This window comes from Amblyomma americanum, chromosome 3, assembly GCF_052857255.1.
Source record: "Amblyomma americanum isolate KBUSLIRL-KWMA chromosome 3, ASM5285725v1, whole genome shotgun sequence".
In the NCBI taxonomy this organism is placed as follows: Eukaryota; Metazoa; Arthropoda; class Arachnida; order Ixodida; family Ixodidae; genus Amblyomma; species Amblyomma americanum.
Window position 1 is genome coordinate 132,070,806 of NC_135499.1, and position 18,536 is coordinate 132,089,341.

At 44.4% G+C, this 18,536-nt stretch overlaps 1 protein-coding gene across 1 annotated transcript in view; it reads right to left on the minus strand.

The window, feature by feature from the left end:
• LOC144124122 (rap guanine nucleotide exchange factor 4-like) overlaps positions 1-6,190 on the minus strand; it is a 396,964-nt gene extending 390,774 nt beyond the window's left edge. The window contains exon 1 of the mRNA XM_077656784.1: positions 5,888-6,190. The gene's annotated coding sequence lies outside the window, so the exon portion shown is untranslated. The remainder of the gene's footprint in view (positions 1-5,887) is intronic.
• Positions 6,191-18,536: the final 12,346 nt, after the last annotated feature.

Sequence of the window (18,536 nt, forward strand, 5' to 3'; positions counted from 1 at the left end):
AAACACACATTTGTCGTCATATCTTAAATACCGTAGCATACCTAGCCTCACTCTTCTTCAAATTACTCTCAAACTTTTAACGAACAGCTGCCTATACAGGTATTTGTGAAAGGAAAATATTTTGTAAAGTTTTGTGCGCGTCTGTTTTTATGGTAACTCCCATGGGCATGCATCGTGTGTTAAAAAAGACAACAAATTTCAAACTACCTTTCTTTTTGTCACGTTGTTCTAGAATTTACTCGGCTGTACGATATTTCAGGGGCATTGTGAAATAAGAAAACTACTTTGAATACATATGTTTTCATATATTCCTATGGGCCGAAACCCCAGCTAATTTCACTGTCCGCGAGCGCCCCTATGATTATCAACACTGTCTTGATCTAGAACTTCACGCCAGACACCTGCCGAGTAAATGGTTGCTCGCGGAAATTACATCCGATTTGCATAAGCCTCACTAATATTATATCGCGATGCACCACTCAAAAAGGTCGCCAGAGGTAAAGTGCGAGACGACACTGACACATGCCCCATGTAGAGCTCGCACTACACGTCTTGTTTGAAGCAACTTATTTGCTCATGATTGGAGAAACACATGCGATCGCAGGCAGGAAATAGTACCCGAGCACCTTGGTCTGTACCTGCCTTAAGTGCTGTATTTATAACAATTTTATTTTGAAGCACATATGAAATAAAGGCAGGTGTACCTATTGCATCAGTATCTTAAACCTTTTTTAAATAGCTGGATGTCCGGACTTCTACTATAGACTTATACACAGTGACTAGCCGCCGCGATGAACAAATGTTTAAGCATCCGCCTCGCATGCGGGAGGTGCGGGGTTCGATCTCCCGTCCGCCGTGTACCCGCCGGTGATACAATAGGTACAAGCTTTTCCCTGGTCTGGTACTCGGATTAATTAGGGTGAAATGCTTGTGAAATGGGTCGTTGACACCTCCTTGAGAAGTGAAAAATACCTTCTGCCATGGCGCTCTTTCGTCATAGATGCCCTTGCGCCATAGAATCTACATTCATCATCATCATCATCATATACATACTGAGTGGCAAAAGCGTGTTTAGTATCATAGATATGAAATATTTGGTAGACCAGCAAGATCAACATAAATATAAGAAATTAAATTTCTGAGCGTGCAGCATATTCCCAGTATAGCACCCCGCGCTTTCAGAATTTTCCTTACAACTGTTTGGAAAAATATAATTCTCTGGAGTAATTTATAAATTATGTTTTAACCCGACCTTAAGAGATAATTAATGGTGAAGTCTACCGCATATTCTTTCAAGAATCATTCAGGACGCTTACAAAACGTAAGCGCTAGCGAACGATTTAAAAGCTATCAGCAGCTTGCCCCCAGGCGCGACATGCCACTTTTACGAACACGGCTTCCTGAACAATTTGCCGGATCCCCTGCACACCTCTTGAGGCGTTATAAGGAGGCAAAGAAAGCGGTTCGCTCCGCAGTACTCTTCTCGGCATTTGTCGTTTAGCTAGTTCGCACGTTCCGCGCATACTTGTGCGTTGGGTTCCTGCCGGGATTTAAAATATTGTGCGAAGAACTTCAACTATTCCGGAAAGAAGAAGCCTGAAACCTAACCAAGGCACGTCGCAAATCAAACTGACTCAATCCGTTCTCATTGCGTCCACTCTCACCCACCCGCCCAAATCTTCGTTCAAGCCACATTCTCTCAAGCTCCTTTTGCATATCCCTCCAGAAAGAGAGTAAAACAGTGGGTGTGCTCCAGCGCGATGCGTTGTTAGCAGAGTTGGTGCATTTAGAGTTGCACAAGAATGTATGTACAAATAAGGAAACTTCAAGAGACATGACATGTTTGCTCCTGTCTCGTTCTATCTCGTAACTGACTTATCCCAGGAACACTCCTAGTTTTTATATCATGACTTACTAGAATTAGTAAAGTGTCCAAACAACAATTCTTTTTATGAAATTTATAATGCGCCCGTTTGAATGTAGATTACTCGGTCCGCAAATACTGTGTTTGATACCTCAATACCTCAACAAAGTTCCGGCGGGAGTGGTCCTTGTTTGCACAACTGGCAACCTGAATCACACTTCAAGGTTTTACGCCCAGTTGCATACCGGCTTTGACCGATATTTTCCCAATAGCCAGCGAATTCTCTAGAATACGTTTGGCGCTGCTCTGGGAAAGCTGTGTGACGGAAAAAGGGGGCTTGAATATGCCACTCCGATTGAGCGTTCAATGACCCCCAGTGCCTTGTCTTGTGCGCTCTGTTGAGGCAAGAATAGGGAGAAAGTTGTGGTATAAAGAATTGGTTGCGTAACTTGGACCCTCGAAGATTACCTCAATTCACGAAGATCGTTTAAAAAGCATATTTCTTGCAAACAACTTGTTGAATTTTTGTCTGTCGCAAATTCGGAGCGTTAGAGATTTGCTGCACTTGTATCTAAAAACAAAAACAAAAAAATCGATGCTCATTCCTATGGGGAATCATCTGTTATCTTGACGCACAAGTGTAACACATCATCATCATCAGCCTGACTACGCCCACTGCAGGCCAATGGCCTCTCCCACGTCTCTCCAATTAACCCTGTCATTTGCCAGCTGCTGCCACTGTATCCCTGCAAACTCCTTAATCTCATCTGCCCACCTATCCATCTGCCGACCCCTGATACGCTTGACTTCTATTAGAATCCACTCCGTCCCCCTTAACACAAGTCTGGTAAAAATACCAGCGGGCTAAATGAGGAGCGTTTTATTGGAAACTATCGTGACGACTTCTCCACGAAGCACGAACTCAAACAAATAAAGGAAGGAAGGGGAAATTTCAGTCCGCTGAATGATTAAGGCCCTTTTACATTGAAACGAAGTTTTCAAGCGAGCAAACACTCTTTCACTTAATCTTTCTCCGGTCTCTCTTTCTCGCACGGAGAGGTCTTTATAATCCTCGAGAAAGGATGATCAGAACAGCCAAGACGAAGACAATTTTTTTTCTATAAATCTCGGTTTATGGACAAAGGCTTCCATTCCTCCTCTCTTTTATCAAATTTATACTTTATGTAGCATCTTCCGGGCTGTTTTCTACATTGAACTGGTGCACAAGGGACGTCGATGATGATAACAAGGGCTGCATGTGCATTTCAGAAAGGGATCAGTCGGCGAACATGAACAACAGAAATGATGACAGGGAGGGTATCGGCAAAAGCCAACAATTGTAGCAGTTTGTTGTAAGTAGTAATGAAAAATAACATATTAAATATACGAGAAATGACCCCCCCCCCCCCCCCCCCGGAAATATAGCATTGCTTAATAAGAGTGAGCAAGTGAGTCAGTACAATGACCAGGTAAATTTCCGTTGGTGGAAAGGTAATCAGCACCTCTGTCTAACTGAACACAACTGCTGGTACTGCAACAGGCCTTCGAGTCGTGTTGCCACACACTCGGACTACTTACAGCAAATCATCAAAATGGCAATTTTCGCCATTTCGCGACTTAGTGTTTTCGTAACCTTCAGAGGCGCCAGCAAATACTTCCATTAAATTTTTTTATTTAAGGTACATTACATCTCAAAATGCTGCAGTTGAAATTTTAGATTTGATTCGCAACTACTGCACTGAATGCCGACTCGCTATCATAACTAAGCTTAACTAGGAGTTCTAACCTCTCAGCCTTTTGCTACGTCTAATCGCAGTGCCTCCAGCAGCTTGCAGAGAAAACTAATTCATTTCACAACGACCAATAGACAACACGAGGAGTTAAAGCTCGTTAGATTTGCAGGCCGGCTTAGCCAGCCTAACAGAGTTTTATCGTCTAAGAGGATTTGACATAGCACGAAATTAATGAACCACGGGTGACGGCTCATTTCTCTCCCTTCCATGCAAGCTCAAACTCAGTAAGTCTAAGTTAGTAGTTAAGCAATGCAGCAGACTACCTGCAGTAGGGCGTTTTGCCAACCTTCATTCCCTTGCTGCTACTTGCCAGAAGCTGCTCATGAACGGCTTTGTGCGCAATACTTAGCGTCATGTTCTTCGCTACCGATTTCGGGCTTCATAAATAACCTGCCTAAAGGATACTGGTTAAATGTGGGTGATGAGGGGCTTTGTAGTGGAGGGCTCCAGAATAAATTCGAGCTCTCGGTGTTCTCTAACGAGCACGGAACCAAGTTATACAAATCGATGCCTCGGAATTTCGCGTTGTGAAAAAGCCGGCTGGTTCAGCTGTCATGGACCTACTGATGTGCTAAGCCGCCAAACGGCATAGTTTCTAAGCTTGACCAGCGGATAAAGAGCGTAGTGCGATAACTTGCAATACTAGTTTATGATGAGTATATTCTCCTCTGTGATTGGCGCGCTAGTCACATTAACGTTCCCGCAAAGAACGAAAATAAAACTGTTCTTTAGTCTCGTGATTAGTCCATTCCTTTAGAGGCTTGTGCAAAACAATGTTTGCACAAAATTTCTTGCATTTGGTTAATACAAATCATGAATGCATTTATGCATTGGGCTTCAAATTTTAAGAAATTGATGCAGCGCAGTAATTTTTTGCTACTGCAAGCAAATCCCATCCCCTACCCCCAATTCCTTTTTCATGCGATCAGGTAAAACAATCTTGCAGGACGAGGATATATTGCTCTTGCGGGGGTACCTTCCTGTGCCCTACAGAGAGCAGAAAAAAGAGCTAATACGACGTTCTAGCAAGACGTACATGTGAAGAACCGAACAATGATTGCTTCCTACACTAACGCTATCATTTCAGTTAGTTGTAGCAGTAAAAGTACTTAATATAAGCCAAATGGTCATGGAGGACCAAAAAGCCCAAAACACCACCGGCCTACAGCCTGGAACGACCAGAAGAGAGCGTGTAGGCCTTATCATGATCCCCGATAATTAAATCAGTTTAAACAAAGCGGCAAATAAGTTCGCCAACATACGTACCGAAGGGAGTTGTTAGGCAAGCAGAGACGTAATGCACCTGGACGAAGGCTTCACTCCAAGAAGGCTCTTGCTTTGAGCTTCGTAATTCTTAATCACAATGCAAAACAAATGCCTTCCACAAACGTACATTTTTTAGTAAAGGAAGGCTACAAAAATATCTTCTGCCGGACAGCCGTTCTCCTGAGCCAAGACTAACCCTACTGAACAAAGAATAGTGTCCCAAAAGCAAAACAAAGTATGCATATATAAAAAAGAGCGCAAAAGTCACAGCGAGCTTCAGACAGAATAAAATGACTGCACCAAAATATCCGAAACTTTGTTCATGCTGTGAGAAGGAAAACAAGGAAATATAAGTTAATCCCGAAGCAGACATCCATAATTCGCTTCTTGTCTCGCTGTGAGCCGCAGTCGTGATTATCAGCTTTCAGTTATTTCGGTAATTGCTAACACATGCTTAATCACTGAATCTAACAATTCAGGTTCTGCTTATAATATGCGTTGTTCGCACTGGTCAACTGGTGGTTGTACTGAATTTCCACTTTTGAACAGAAGGCAAGGATTTCGATTTTCACTGGTGACTACAAGAATGTCTATAGGTTTAAAACTTCAATAATACTGTATTAAAAATGCTTGGAAAATAAATGGTTTAGGAAGGGCTTGTTCTTTCCTTTTCTTATTGGCTGTGTCAAATTATTTCGCAAAATATAGGTTAAGCTATGGTTGTTAGGAAGTTCTAGGCTTCTTTGCCGTGCATGTAAAACAAATACATAGTAAAACACTAGTGCTAGCCAGTATAAAGCGCACTTATTTTTTCGCCTTTACTCTCTATTAACAGCTACTTTGAATGCATCTGAACAGAAGCGGGAAAAAAATTCAGTGTACAGTGTAATTCATATCAAGCGGGTAAGAAGAAGTTTTCCCGCATAGCCCAGCAAAAAGAATAGCAACTAAATGAGCCGCTTACCTCTTTCAGTGTCGGGTATTCCACAAACGACTCAAAACGCAGCGGAAGCACAACTTTCCACCTTCCACCAGAAACGCATGTCTCCGCCACGAGCTCCTTTGTTTTTCCACTCCGAGGACTCGCGAAACAATGACGAACGGCTCACACGGGCACAGCGTCCAGAGTATTCCTTTCGGTGAATGTGGAAGGACAAAGTGCGAAGCGCCTCAAGCGTGGTTATCCATTGAAAGCAGATGAGCCCCGCGCGTCTTCGCGATCGAAAAACCAAACGGCCCGCTCCGGTATCCAACTGGTGCACCGAATAAACCGAACGAGCAGCGGCGAACCAAGCCAAAGCTGCGTCAAATCACGTGGCCCGCGCCAGTTGCTCAGGTGCCCGCCAGATGGCGAGAACGGCGCCGCGTCCGCGGCGCGTCGTCACGATGACTCGGCGGCTGCTATGACGTTGACGCGGAGCCCGGCCGAGTCGCCTGCCAAGACACTTGCTTGCGAGTGCCTTGCGGTGTCACGTGGGAGCCAGGACGGCGCTTAGATGGCATTTTTTTTTAAAACAAAAAAAAATATCTTGCGATTGAGTTCACGAAGCGATGGTTAGCTGTTAGCAGTAAGTTGGGAGTTATCTTCACGCCTGGGAAGGATTATCGGTAAAATATAAGAAGTTGACACACTGTTGCAGGCGCACGCGTTGAGAGGCGAAGAAAACCTCATTTCAGCTTAGATCTTGTCGTTCCTTTTCTAATCTATTGTTCTGCTGAGCGCCCCCAAACCCGGCCCCATTCCTAGCCTCAGCGTATGGAAGTGGGCTACAGCGCTGACAAGGATTTATGCAACTAGAACATGTAGTTACAAGCAAAATATTAAGTAAAAACATGCGTAAGACTGCATGCATGGTGACATCTTGGAATAACACAGCAGCAGTAGTATTTTTCGTTTCTTTTCTGCTAGCGAAGGCACGCTTTGTTGAAAAATTTTACCTTGCATTGATCCTGCCGTGTATTCTGCTGACATAAGCTCTCTATATCTCCTTTATTCTGCCAGGATGCTGTGTGCCCTCTGGATAACAATAATGATTTCTAGCGAGAAATCACATCGGTTCGACACTACCAAGCTTGGGGAAGTTTTTGTTTTTTAGCCTTGGCCACTTTTAGGATCTAGATTTATTTTGTTATTTTTTTCAGTACCTTACAATGAAAATAGAGATTTCATAGGCACTTAGGGGTGGGAAACCTGCATTCAAAATGCGCCTAGCTCTTTGAAGCAACCCAAGCTATCCAAGCGACGTGCTGTCAGTGTCTATTTTTCAAGCAAAAGCTTGATCAGTGATCAAAATCTCGTAAACAAAAAAGGGGTTCAGAAGCACGAGAGACACAATGAAGTACCTCTACCGTGACCCACGGCAGCACTAGCACTGGGAAAACACGTTGCAGAACGGTTAACACCGCACTAGGAACAGCAGCGCCCGAAAAGCGAATTAAACCCATCCAAACCAGCCGGCACCGTTGATATATTTTCAAGAGCGAACGCCCGCCGTACACGAGGTGTCCGGTCTGCAATTCCTCTCCTGCGAATTGTCATTCTACAAGTGCTTCCAATGCAACCAGTGCGGGCGTACATGTGGCATACGTGTAGTCTCACATTTTCGACTCGACACGAGCGTTGTTCCTGCGTGGTTGTGTGGACAGGAGATAAAATGGACAGAGGATAAAATGGACACTACGCACGTCAAGTCGCAAAAGAGTGGACGCAGAGAAAATGCAATATTTCACTCTCGACAAACAGCCATCCACTTGCATCACTGCTGGGTATTCGTGGAATTCGAGTTACGTACCAGCCATAGATTTTGTAACCGGCTGCGACCATCTGTTTGAGTGAAGTGCACTGAAGAAATGCTTGCGCCATGTAAAATACGAGGGCCATTGGCTACTGTCGGACCTCTGCGTTCATCACACTCAAAACACAATCTGCTTGAATGACGTGGCCGTTCCCCTAGTTGGCTTTCCAAGGCCAGTGAGGCTGGGCTTCTCATAATTTTTCTATAATTCATCTTCAAGCAACACTACTCTCTCCACTGCCTACGTTCACCATTTCCCCTTTCCACAAAAAGAAATGGGCTGATAAGAGCGTCTTCGAGTCTTAAGCGTGTTGAAACTTCTTCACACCAGACGAAACTTTTACAGAGTGTACAAATATCTGTAAACTAAGGAAAAAAGCAGTGAGGCTTCCTGAGGTTCGGTTTGATGTACTTTGGTTGTTTAGACTCCTCGTGTACAAAAAGAAAATGGCCGATTGACAAAGATATTATGCCTGTTTCTAAGTGAGATGTAACGGTATAGATCGGCGCTGATGTTGGGCGAAACAACATGGCCAATTTATTTAGCGACGGATTGAGACCTTTCAGCGTCATGGCGAAAACTGTCAAACAGGTCAAGTTTGCTGAACAGCAATAATAAAAGGAAAATTAATAATTGAAATTAGTAATTCTTTGAAGAAGTAGGTGTCACGAGAGAAGGTGGTTCTGAAAGCGTCAAAACCGATCTTACTCTCAACTAATCTAAGCTAGAACTGCCTAACCATCTTACTTGACATTGTTGTATTCTGCCTAACCATCTAGCGGACATTGTTGTATTATGCTTTGTAACCCAACCCCCTAAGCCTCTAACAAGAGATAGCAGTATTTGCAACTAAATAAATAAAGAGCAGCAATCTTCGTTAATCCTCCCGAAGGAGCTCATGAGGAGCGGTGCGGACGCCGTTGCATCTCAGGCTAGTCTTGCGCCAGCGATCTATTGCTCGCGTTAGCTTGCGCCCATCAAACATGTAACACAGCGGTGGCGAATCATTAACGACGTTGTGTACGGCTGTTGCACTGGTATGACGCCGCCTGCCTTTCATTCCCGCAGTAAGGCACGTCGTTTAGGCGTAAACGTATTTCGATGACCCAGAACAGCCGCCTTCTTTGTGCAACAGAGGATCAAATAGCCCTGTTTTTCTGCAACGTTCAATCAGCCTAGGTGAAGATTCATAGAACTCACAAAGTACTTTTCTTACGCAACGTGCTGTGTTACTGACGCTGCTCTGGTGGCTACGGTGGTCCTGTTTTGGCTCACTCTGTTATTACGAAAGGTAGGAGAGCCTAGACGTCCCTGAGCAGATACGTTTTTGATTGAATTTAAATTGTGTAAAACTAGACCCACGTGACTAAGGTTCGTGCAGTGTTGAGTTTTGACGAACTAAAGGTATACGTTTTTTCTGGATTGACAAGAAATTTTTCAAGGGCCACTTTCGCACGGTGTCCAGTTATCAGATCCACGTGTATATACCGGAAAGTTAATGTGCCAGAAATTATGAAGCAAAGATCAGCCATCCTAATTAAAATTACTCTCTTTTTCTTCAGTCAATACGCTCTGGTTAAAGCTCGTTCAATCAGCAATACCTAAATGTTCCTTTGTCGCCATTTCTTTTCTCTTTTTTTTTCCTAACAACGCTTCAACAAAATCACTAAAAATAAAACATACAAATACATCATTTGTATTCGAATTTCGTATAAACACAAAAGGGCTTGCAATGACATCTTACATTCGGAAAACTGTAAAATATGAGCCGCTCTATTTCTTCCTGGTGAAGCTTACTTAATGTGGCATCTGTCTGTTCCCGGTCATACTTATCTGCAGCAGACAGCACCGACGCACTTGCAGACGATAAAAAAGAGAAATAGCACTTCAACCTCAAACGTTTCGACAGATTTCCTGCGGGAGCCAGAAAGGCAGTTTCCGGTTCCAACAAAGTTACGAAAAACTTCAACAGAGAACATCAAGCGCAAAGTTTGGTTCCCTTTTCGATTAGGCTTCACTGTGGCACCAGTCTCTTACAAGGAGTTTTGCATAACGCCTGTCACATAGCGCCAGCACTATTGTAGCCGTAAATATCATTTCGCGAGTGGCCCAATGTCATGAACATATAACTTTGTTATTGTTTTGTGAGTTGTGCGAGAGAAATTCGGGGTGCGAAATGGGACATAATTTAATGTCGAGAAAATGAGCCATTATTTATGCACTAAAACGTATAACATCATTAAGTATTCGTGCTTATACGAATAAAGTTAGTTGTTTTTAACTTTACACTCTTGATAGTATGTAGATTTTGTTAAAAAAAGCAATGCTCCGTACGTATTATCACAGCAGAGATAAAAATTAATAGGGGGAAAATCATGTTTTGTGTGCAAAGAGAACGGCAGGAAACGTCGGTGCTAGACAGACATTGTCAGAGATGCTTTTGCGTGATCGTTACTGGCACATACCACAGAATACATAACATTTCGTGCTCAGACTTAGCATGAAAGAAGCTCCTATGTTTATAGAAAAGGATGCGATGCTCTTGATTCAAATACCAGAAGTTACTTGTCTGCTTTGGTCTCTAAGGCGGTCTTATAAAGCTGATGTCCATGAAGGCTTCACGAGAAGCATGCTCTTGCAGTTAACTTCATCACTAATGCACGCTTGTTTTCATCTTACAGATTGTTTGAAAACATTTCAATAATTGGTGTAGCATGCGCCTGCGAAAGTCTTTGACCTTAAACCAGTTTTACTTCCGGTATGGCCTGTTGTCATTAATTTCGCATATTGATGTTTTACAGCAGGTATCAAGCGTTTGGGTGGAATTATTTTTTACCATTTATAAACGCCTGATAACTACAGGGAATTACTTTTTTAAACGTTAGAGCTGTTCTCAGCAAGTAAAATGCACCTTAGAAGTTAAATAGAAAAGTTTGAATGAACAATGCACTCTTGTATTGTCGTCTAAATTACTGTAGGTAGACAAACTGGCCGAATAGAAATAACTAGACATGATCTGCACGCTAACTTGAAAAAGTAGCGCATGTAAGCGGTACTATTTGTAATCAGGAAAAAAATGCTTGAGATGTTTGCATAACTAATGACATTTTGAAATTCCTTCCGCTCCTTCGCATTGACGAGGATATGGTAAACATTAAAACAATAAATTTCTCACAAAATCAGCTGAGAGCCCTTCATACTAACTGGTATAGCTTGATGACCATCTCGAATCTATTCCGCGCACTGGACAAGCACATATCTCGTTACCTTGTTTTGATCTGCAAACCAACTGAATGCATGTTATTTCGCATGATGCATAGATCATTTGCACCCTTTCTCCCCGTTGTTGGACTCGAGGTTTTTATTTTGAGACGACCAATATTCAAACGAGGGTAATGTCGTAGGCTGCTCCAACATTACAGTCTTCAGTGTCTGAAACAGGGCTGCCAAAATATAAAAATGTAAAATTTGTAAACTGGGAACGAGAAAACCTGTTTGTTGACAGGACGTGCGTTGCGAAAAATAACAAAATTCCTGGCGTTTAAACTGCGTGCAAGCAGGTTGTAATCCACGCCGCAGTTTTCCTTCCTTGGCTGGCCCGCGAATGCTAGCTCTCTCTTCCAGGTTCAGTTTGCCGACGCCTACCTTCCGTGTCGAGGAAGACTGTTTACTCACGTCACTAGCAGCACGACCACTCCGCCGTGTCTATGCGGCGAACGTAAGCACTGTGTTTGTTTTACGCCCAGATGCAATTAGCACAGTGGGTTGGTACAGGCTTTCGCATCGTTGCGCAGCTCGCTCGAAGTTGGTGCGTCATGAATATGCGTGGCCCTGATCCGAATGCTGAATAAGGATCGCGCTAACGCCTCTCTGCAGCTGTAAAAAACCGTCCCGGCAGGCACGCTGGAATGCTGCATCCCTGCTTCAACGTGGTCGTTGTACCCATGTGAATGCATCGCTCTAGTATACGCCGACTCTACCAGGTTGCATGGTCATTTCAAACTTCAAAAGGAGGATGAAAACAAAAAGCTAACCTTTTGCTTTTCCTCTTTTAAAGCCGTCATGGCCTTCTTCCTTTAAAGGACAGCCAAGTGGAATGAGTACTATACCGGTGTTTCAGAACTATAGCGGTGGCTTAGTTGAGCCGCGTACTCTATTACATAGTGGCGGTTGAACAGCGCAAACCCACACAGACCAGGTAAGAGACGAGACACACTGGTTTGTGTGCTTCGTCTCTTACTTAGTCTTCGTGTTTGCCCTGTTGAACAACCACTATGCATCAACATCAACTAGCCCAATCTGCAGTACTCTATTATGCAGTGCTGGGCAGAGAAGACTGGTGCGCTTGAATGGGAGTAGCGTGCTAATTCGCATAACAAACGCTCCCCCTACTTTCTTCGCCAAATGATTCGAACGCACTTGCTTTTGCGTATGAGATGCACCCCTGCGTTTTTGAGCGTGGCCTGCATGGTAACGAAAGTGAATGCTATCAGGAGCCTTTTTTGTGAGCCCTGAAAGAACTATGCTACAATATAAAACAAGTCAAGGCTACTATACCTCACTCTAACAGAGCAACAGCGAATAAAAATGCTCCGCGATGAATCATAAAACAAACTGAAACCTCGTCTGGTCACAAACGGTTTCCTTGTTTGATATCCTGTAAGAAGAATGGTGCCTAACTGTCGCGGCGTAGCTTTGCGACGAACGTTGTGAATGGTGCAAGAGGTAACTCTTGGTGTGGCACATTTTTTGTCGTGCGGGTATAGATAAACGTTGGTGATTATGCTCTCGAGCCCGAAATCCTTGCGGGAGAGTGCATTTCGTTTTATTTAGAAGGTGAGTGTCATCGGATAAGAATTTTCTTCTATGAGCCAAATTTTTGTCCGATTTTTAACACTGCAAGATTTTCTCCGTGTTTTATTCCGCGCAATAAATGCGCCGCCATATTTTCAGATTTTTTTTTGGGAGAGAGAAAAAGTGTGTACATTATGCGAGTAATGTATGCTAGCTACCTTGCAGGTCATGGAACTACCTTCCTCAAAACTCTGCGGCTACATTGTTGCATTGCACCTCCGTGACTGTGAAAACACATTCGTGACTGTCAAGGGCTGATTCACTCTCATGAGGCGCCTTTGTGTCTCTTGAGCACCGTTAGGACAGATCACTAGAAACGCGCAGACTGGGATGGTGTCGTCTGTGGAAGCTCGCAGAGACTTTGACCGTAGGCTCAAATGCAGGTAATACAATACAGCGGCGTAACTTATTCGGGCTTCCTAAAGTACTTCTATAATTGGATGTGTGATAATAGCTTATTCACCTCATATTTTTGCATTTAATTTATTTGTGGCGTGTTTTGTGCAAAGGAATTGTTGCTTGTTGCGCATCTATAATTTCTTTTTGAAATGATTGTTTACAGGCTTGAGCATTTGCGGCTGATTTGCTTGCAACTTCAGCTTATCCTGCTTGTGCGCTCACTACCGGACTTCCTGTGATTGCTGGGTTTTTACTAAAACTTTTATAATGACGTCTTCTTCGCAACCTGCTCGTGTATTAACGCATTTCTTGCCGCTCAATGTAAGGTTACCTTCCTTACATTTTCTGTCGCAGTCATAGACTTCTCCTGCCGTATGTTCTGTTCCGATGCTTCACACCTCAAAAAATATTTCGACTAAATCTTAAAAACTGTTCGATCACAAACCGTTCCCTTTTTAAAAGTCACTAGCCTTTGGATCCATTTCACTTGTGCGTGGAAAAAAGGCACTTGTGCCACTCTTTGAATGATACACTTTTTTTAAAGGATACTGATGTGGAGCACTAAGCCTAAATTATGCACCCGGACTCCCTCTTCCCTCCTAAAAGCCAAACCTCATAATATCAACTAGGTCAGATTTCAAGCAAGCCTCTCGTTTCCCACGCCTGCTGCCTAAAGAAAGACTAAACAATTTTGTTATTGCTTCTGCATTGTGCAGGCATATCCGATTTGGTAAGTACGTAATGCACACTTCTCTTACTAACAATGCTGGTATGGTCAAACTTTGCTGCTGTAACTAGACGAGAAAACATAGCCCTCTTAACAATTCTGCCTCATCTGTTCTGAAACACGAGCAAATATAACCTCATTGCCCGCGGTTACGGAAAACACTTTCGTATAGTCTTCACACAGAATGCATGCAGACGCGCCAGCCTACTGCAACGCTGCAACTAATTCAGAAGGAAGATACTAGCCGAACGCCAAAGTGAATGCTGGCAGAGCAGAAAGTTCCTGCCGGTGGCTATTTCAATCTAGCTCACGCCGGCTAGATAAAACTCAGAGCTCTGCGCCGAGAACAGCAGCCCCTAAACCAGATACGGGAGACTAGTGCCAGACTTCCCGTAATAAGCCTGGGTATCACAGAAAGGCGCCACGCGTAAGCCGCTTATTCCGGTTAGCGACTTCCGCTGAGAGTGAAAGGGAAACCAAACAACGCCACTGTGCGAGTTCCGGGGTGAAATATGACGGAACGCGCAAAAAGTAAGCTCAGATTACTGATGTACGATAGCAGGTACCTTTCTTTCAGTATATATTGTTCCACGTGCAGACAGGAACGAAGAGTTATGCTGCACAGGCCATATTTTTTGCTCTTACCAGAGAAGATGAGCAAGGTTTCGCGTGGCTGCAGGTTGTAGCTCGTGCACGCCATAATAACTGCGCCTTTGTGTTTCTGACCATCGGTGTGCAGCGATACCAAATCTGCCACGTAAAAAAGGCGAATCGCGGCTCGACCGCGGCGGCTGCGTTTTTATGGAGGAAAAACGCTAAGGCGCCCGTGTGCTGTGCGATGTCAGTGCACGTTAAAGATCCCCAGGTGGTCGAAATTATTCCGGAGCCCTCCACTACGGCACCTCTTTCTTCCTTTCTTCCTTCACTCCCTCCTTTATCCCTTCCCTTACGGCGCGGTTCAGGTGTCCAACGATATATGAGACAGATACTGCGCCATTTCCTTTCCCCAAAAACCAATTACTACTTACTATTACTACTGCTACTCTGCGTCGTTCTCAGTGTATGTTGTTTTTCGATTCTTTTCTTTTTAACGCAAACATGTTCTCGGCCTGGTTCCAGGGAAAACCAGCCCTGTGTTTTTTCGTCACGAACATTCTTGCGGGAGTAAAGACAGCGCATGCTCGACTGACACAACAGCTGGTACTGAACCAGACACCCTTGACAGCACCCGTCTGAAACCCACGGCCTAAACCCAATTTTTTGCCTTTAACATGCTGGCCAAAAAAGGTACCCTAGCTTTGACAAAAGGAGGGTGCCGCATTGATATTAAAAAAAAACAGTGGTCGCTCAGAACTCGCTCCTTGCCTGTTGGTGCATAACCGCTTGGAATGAAATTCCCGAAAATAGCTGCAACATGCGTTCATCATGTTTCTTTCTTCAGTCCTGTTCCTTCGCGCAGATAATTGGCCGTGATCGGATCATGCTAGCGGAGGAAACGAAACGTCGGTACTCGCGTGGTCGTAGAAAATGAATTCTCTTGAGCACCGCGAGGCAGTGATTTCCTTTTACTCTCAGATTCCTCTATATTTGTGAGCTGCTTGAGATAAACCTGCATGAGTTTTTTCCTGTTTGGATCTGCACCAAACACAGGCCAATCCCCCGCCGTTGGTATGTGCCATCGTTATTGAGGCAACAACAACAACAGCGATAGCGCTGGCCATAGCTGACCGCAGTACGCGCACAGTCCTCAGTGACTCAAACTGAGCAATCCTAAATTACTCGGCAGGCTGCATGTCTTCCTACCGCACGCATCTAGTGCGGCTGCACTCCCGACCGCAAGATTAACCTAATCTGGGCACCCATCCAAGCGGACAACTCTAGAAACGAAGGGGCCGACCGACTTGCCCGAGGATTGACAACCTTGGCGGCCGGCCCCACAGATCCAGACGTCCACGCTGACGCCCCCCCCCCCCTCCCCCCCCCCCCCGAATTTTGCTGACATCAACGATTTTCATAAAGAGACAAGACATCGTTTCCCGCCTCCGCACCCCGACCTCGACCGAGCAAAAGCAACCCTGCTCTGCAGATTAAAGACGCGCTCAGTTCTCAGTCACTCCAGGATATTACTAATCACCAACGGGGAATATGACTCCACGCGCCCAAATTGTAACCACGGAGAACCCGCCATTGAGGAACACGTTCTCTGGGGATTCGAAAATAATCCGCTCCTCTGGGCCCTCCTGTCAGCTCCCTCTGCGGAAAGCTGGGACCAATTCCTCACTCAGTCAGACAGGGTCACTAAAATTGCACTGATTTCGTGGGCACAGGACGTCGCCCCCACCTGGGGGCCGCTCAAGACCCACCTGTCCTAATTTTCGACACCTGTGAGAAATAAAGTCGTGTCTCTCTCTCTATAGAGAAATACTAATAGGAATGTTACACAGCAATTTTAAACAGAAATAATAAAATAAAAGATAAAAACAGTTCACTTTCACGCATCTTGACCTAGGATACGCAAAATGGCCAGTTTGATTTTAAGATGGTGGTTGTGTTTTGAAGGAAGGAACGACACAGTAACTGCCTCGCTCATGACTGACAATTGAACTGCACCAGATCTAAATGAAGGGCGGAGTACAAGAAGTGAGAGTCACTTTTTCAACCACACAGTCGATAGAAGTTTAAGATTGACGTCGTCTCTCAATTTTTGTAGCAGTCCAGGCAAAAGTTTATAAAGAAACAATTTCTCAACACTAGGGGCGTAGCTAGGTAATCAGCTAAAGTCGAGAAGCGGTGAGCAGCATGACGAACGACAGCCATCTTCAAAAGACGTGCATCTGCCCTCCAGCTGCTTATAACACCTCGGCAGATTTTCCTGCGTCTTATGAGTACCTCTAAAATGAATAGACTTTCGCTGCTATGTTTATGTGAAGCCTAAACGAATGCTTTTGGCCGAAGAAGCAAAGGTGCGCGTTCTGTTCAGATTTACATGCCAGGAAAGTCAATATTTATGGCGTTTGTTATTCACTCATGCACCCGAGGTCAGGCGTGTGAAAGTTTACCCTTCGTTGCACTGCCACAGCCAGCTGTTCCCGCGGGCGGTGTGAAAATATATGGCCACGACATTGGCTCCAACAGCGCTGACGATAAATTGCTATTTCTAATCTGGACGTGAAAAAGCGAAGTATAGCGCAAGTGACGTGATTTGCCACGGGAGTGCGTTAGAGGGAGGGCTGGTCGGACTTCGGTGCCATATGTTCTTGTAAAACACAGAACTATTTTTTGGCAAAGTTCACTTTGCTATGAATACTTATAATAAACTGACATCTCCAACCAAAATTATAACTTTAACCCAACGTTTCGAAGCCGACTCGGCTCCTTCATCAGGGGTGACTGAGGGCAGTAGCTAGCGTCTTTAAGTATGGAGGGGAGGAGGGGGTGAAAAGAACGACAGCTGTATCGCGAAAGGCTCGGGGGAGGGGGTTTAGGCTGTTAGTCACGCTGGCGCACTGCAGGTGCGTGCTGCATGGCGACTTTTTTTCGTTGCGTTGAAGAGCGAAGTCCCTGAGCATATACCGGGGGCAGGTTTCCTTTTGTGCGGTTGATATTGTTCGGGGAGGTTTGGATATGCCAGGATTCCAGAAGGAACCTCTTGTGGTAATTTGTTTCGGTTCCGAGGATGCGGGTTTCTTCAAAGTTTATTCTATGGTCGGAGTCCTCGGAATGTTCGGCTACTGGATTGCGCTCTCTTGCGAATTTGCGGACGTCGTTCTTATGTTGCCGAATTCTTTCTTTGAAATTTTTGGTTTCGCTGATGTAGCTTGCATCGCAGTCGGCGCATGGAATTTTGTAGACAATGGCCTTGGGCTCTTTCTCTCAGCGGCCGCTCTTTGGGAACAGGTAGGCAAAGCGCAACAGTGTTTGTGGGCTTGTGCGCAACCTGGAGACCCCGCGCCTTTTGCGACACAGCTGTTGTTCATTTCAGCCCCCCCCCCCTCCCATCCATATTTATAAGACACTAGCTACTGCCCTCAGTCACTCCTGATGAAGGAGCCGAGTGGGCTTCGAAACGTTTGGTTAAAGTTAAAATTTTGGTCGGAGATGCGCAGTTTATTATAAGTATTCAAACCCAACCAGACAGGCAAAACTGTCAAAATGTTCAGTTTTCAACTTTGCTATGAAGAGCTTAGTAAAAAAATGCGTGTTTTTCTTAGTTGTATTCACTTTTCAGCGAGAAATAAAGGGACGTCTATAAGAGTTTCTCGCGTCTCCACCCAATATACATACTGGCTTGTATATTAGATTAAGAGAGAAATTTCTCTGAGGTCCGCAATGCATAGTTTGAAAACTGGGACACAACATCCAACATTCAACAGAAGATCGCGTACAAGGTCCCCTATAATCCTGATAAATGAAAAAGCTCCGATATAAAAGACGAGCAAAGGGGCGAAAAAAAAAATCGCGAAATAAATTGTTGTGAAATAGGGCCCGGAGTAAAAAATTATCCACACAGCATGCCGTGACCACCATACTTGAGCGCGTTTCTGCGACGAAACAACTTTTGACGAAAATAACTGTCATACGTACACGGCAATTGCCTTGGGCCACAGAATGGAAATGAATAAACAAACATTTAGACAAGTTTCTTTAATGTGTAATTGTAAGTTAATTCTAAGACGGGGAATCTTAAGATATGAAGATTGCTTAGAGAACTAGTGGGAGGTGCAAAAAAAATGACAAGAACAGCGGGTGGCTTAGGATTTCCGCAAAAAGAAATACTTGTCGCAACAGTAGAGAAGTAGGGAGCGCCTGGTTTGGTCTTGGGTCGAAGGCAAGGGTA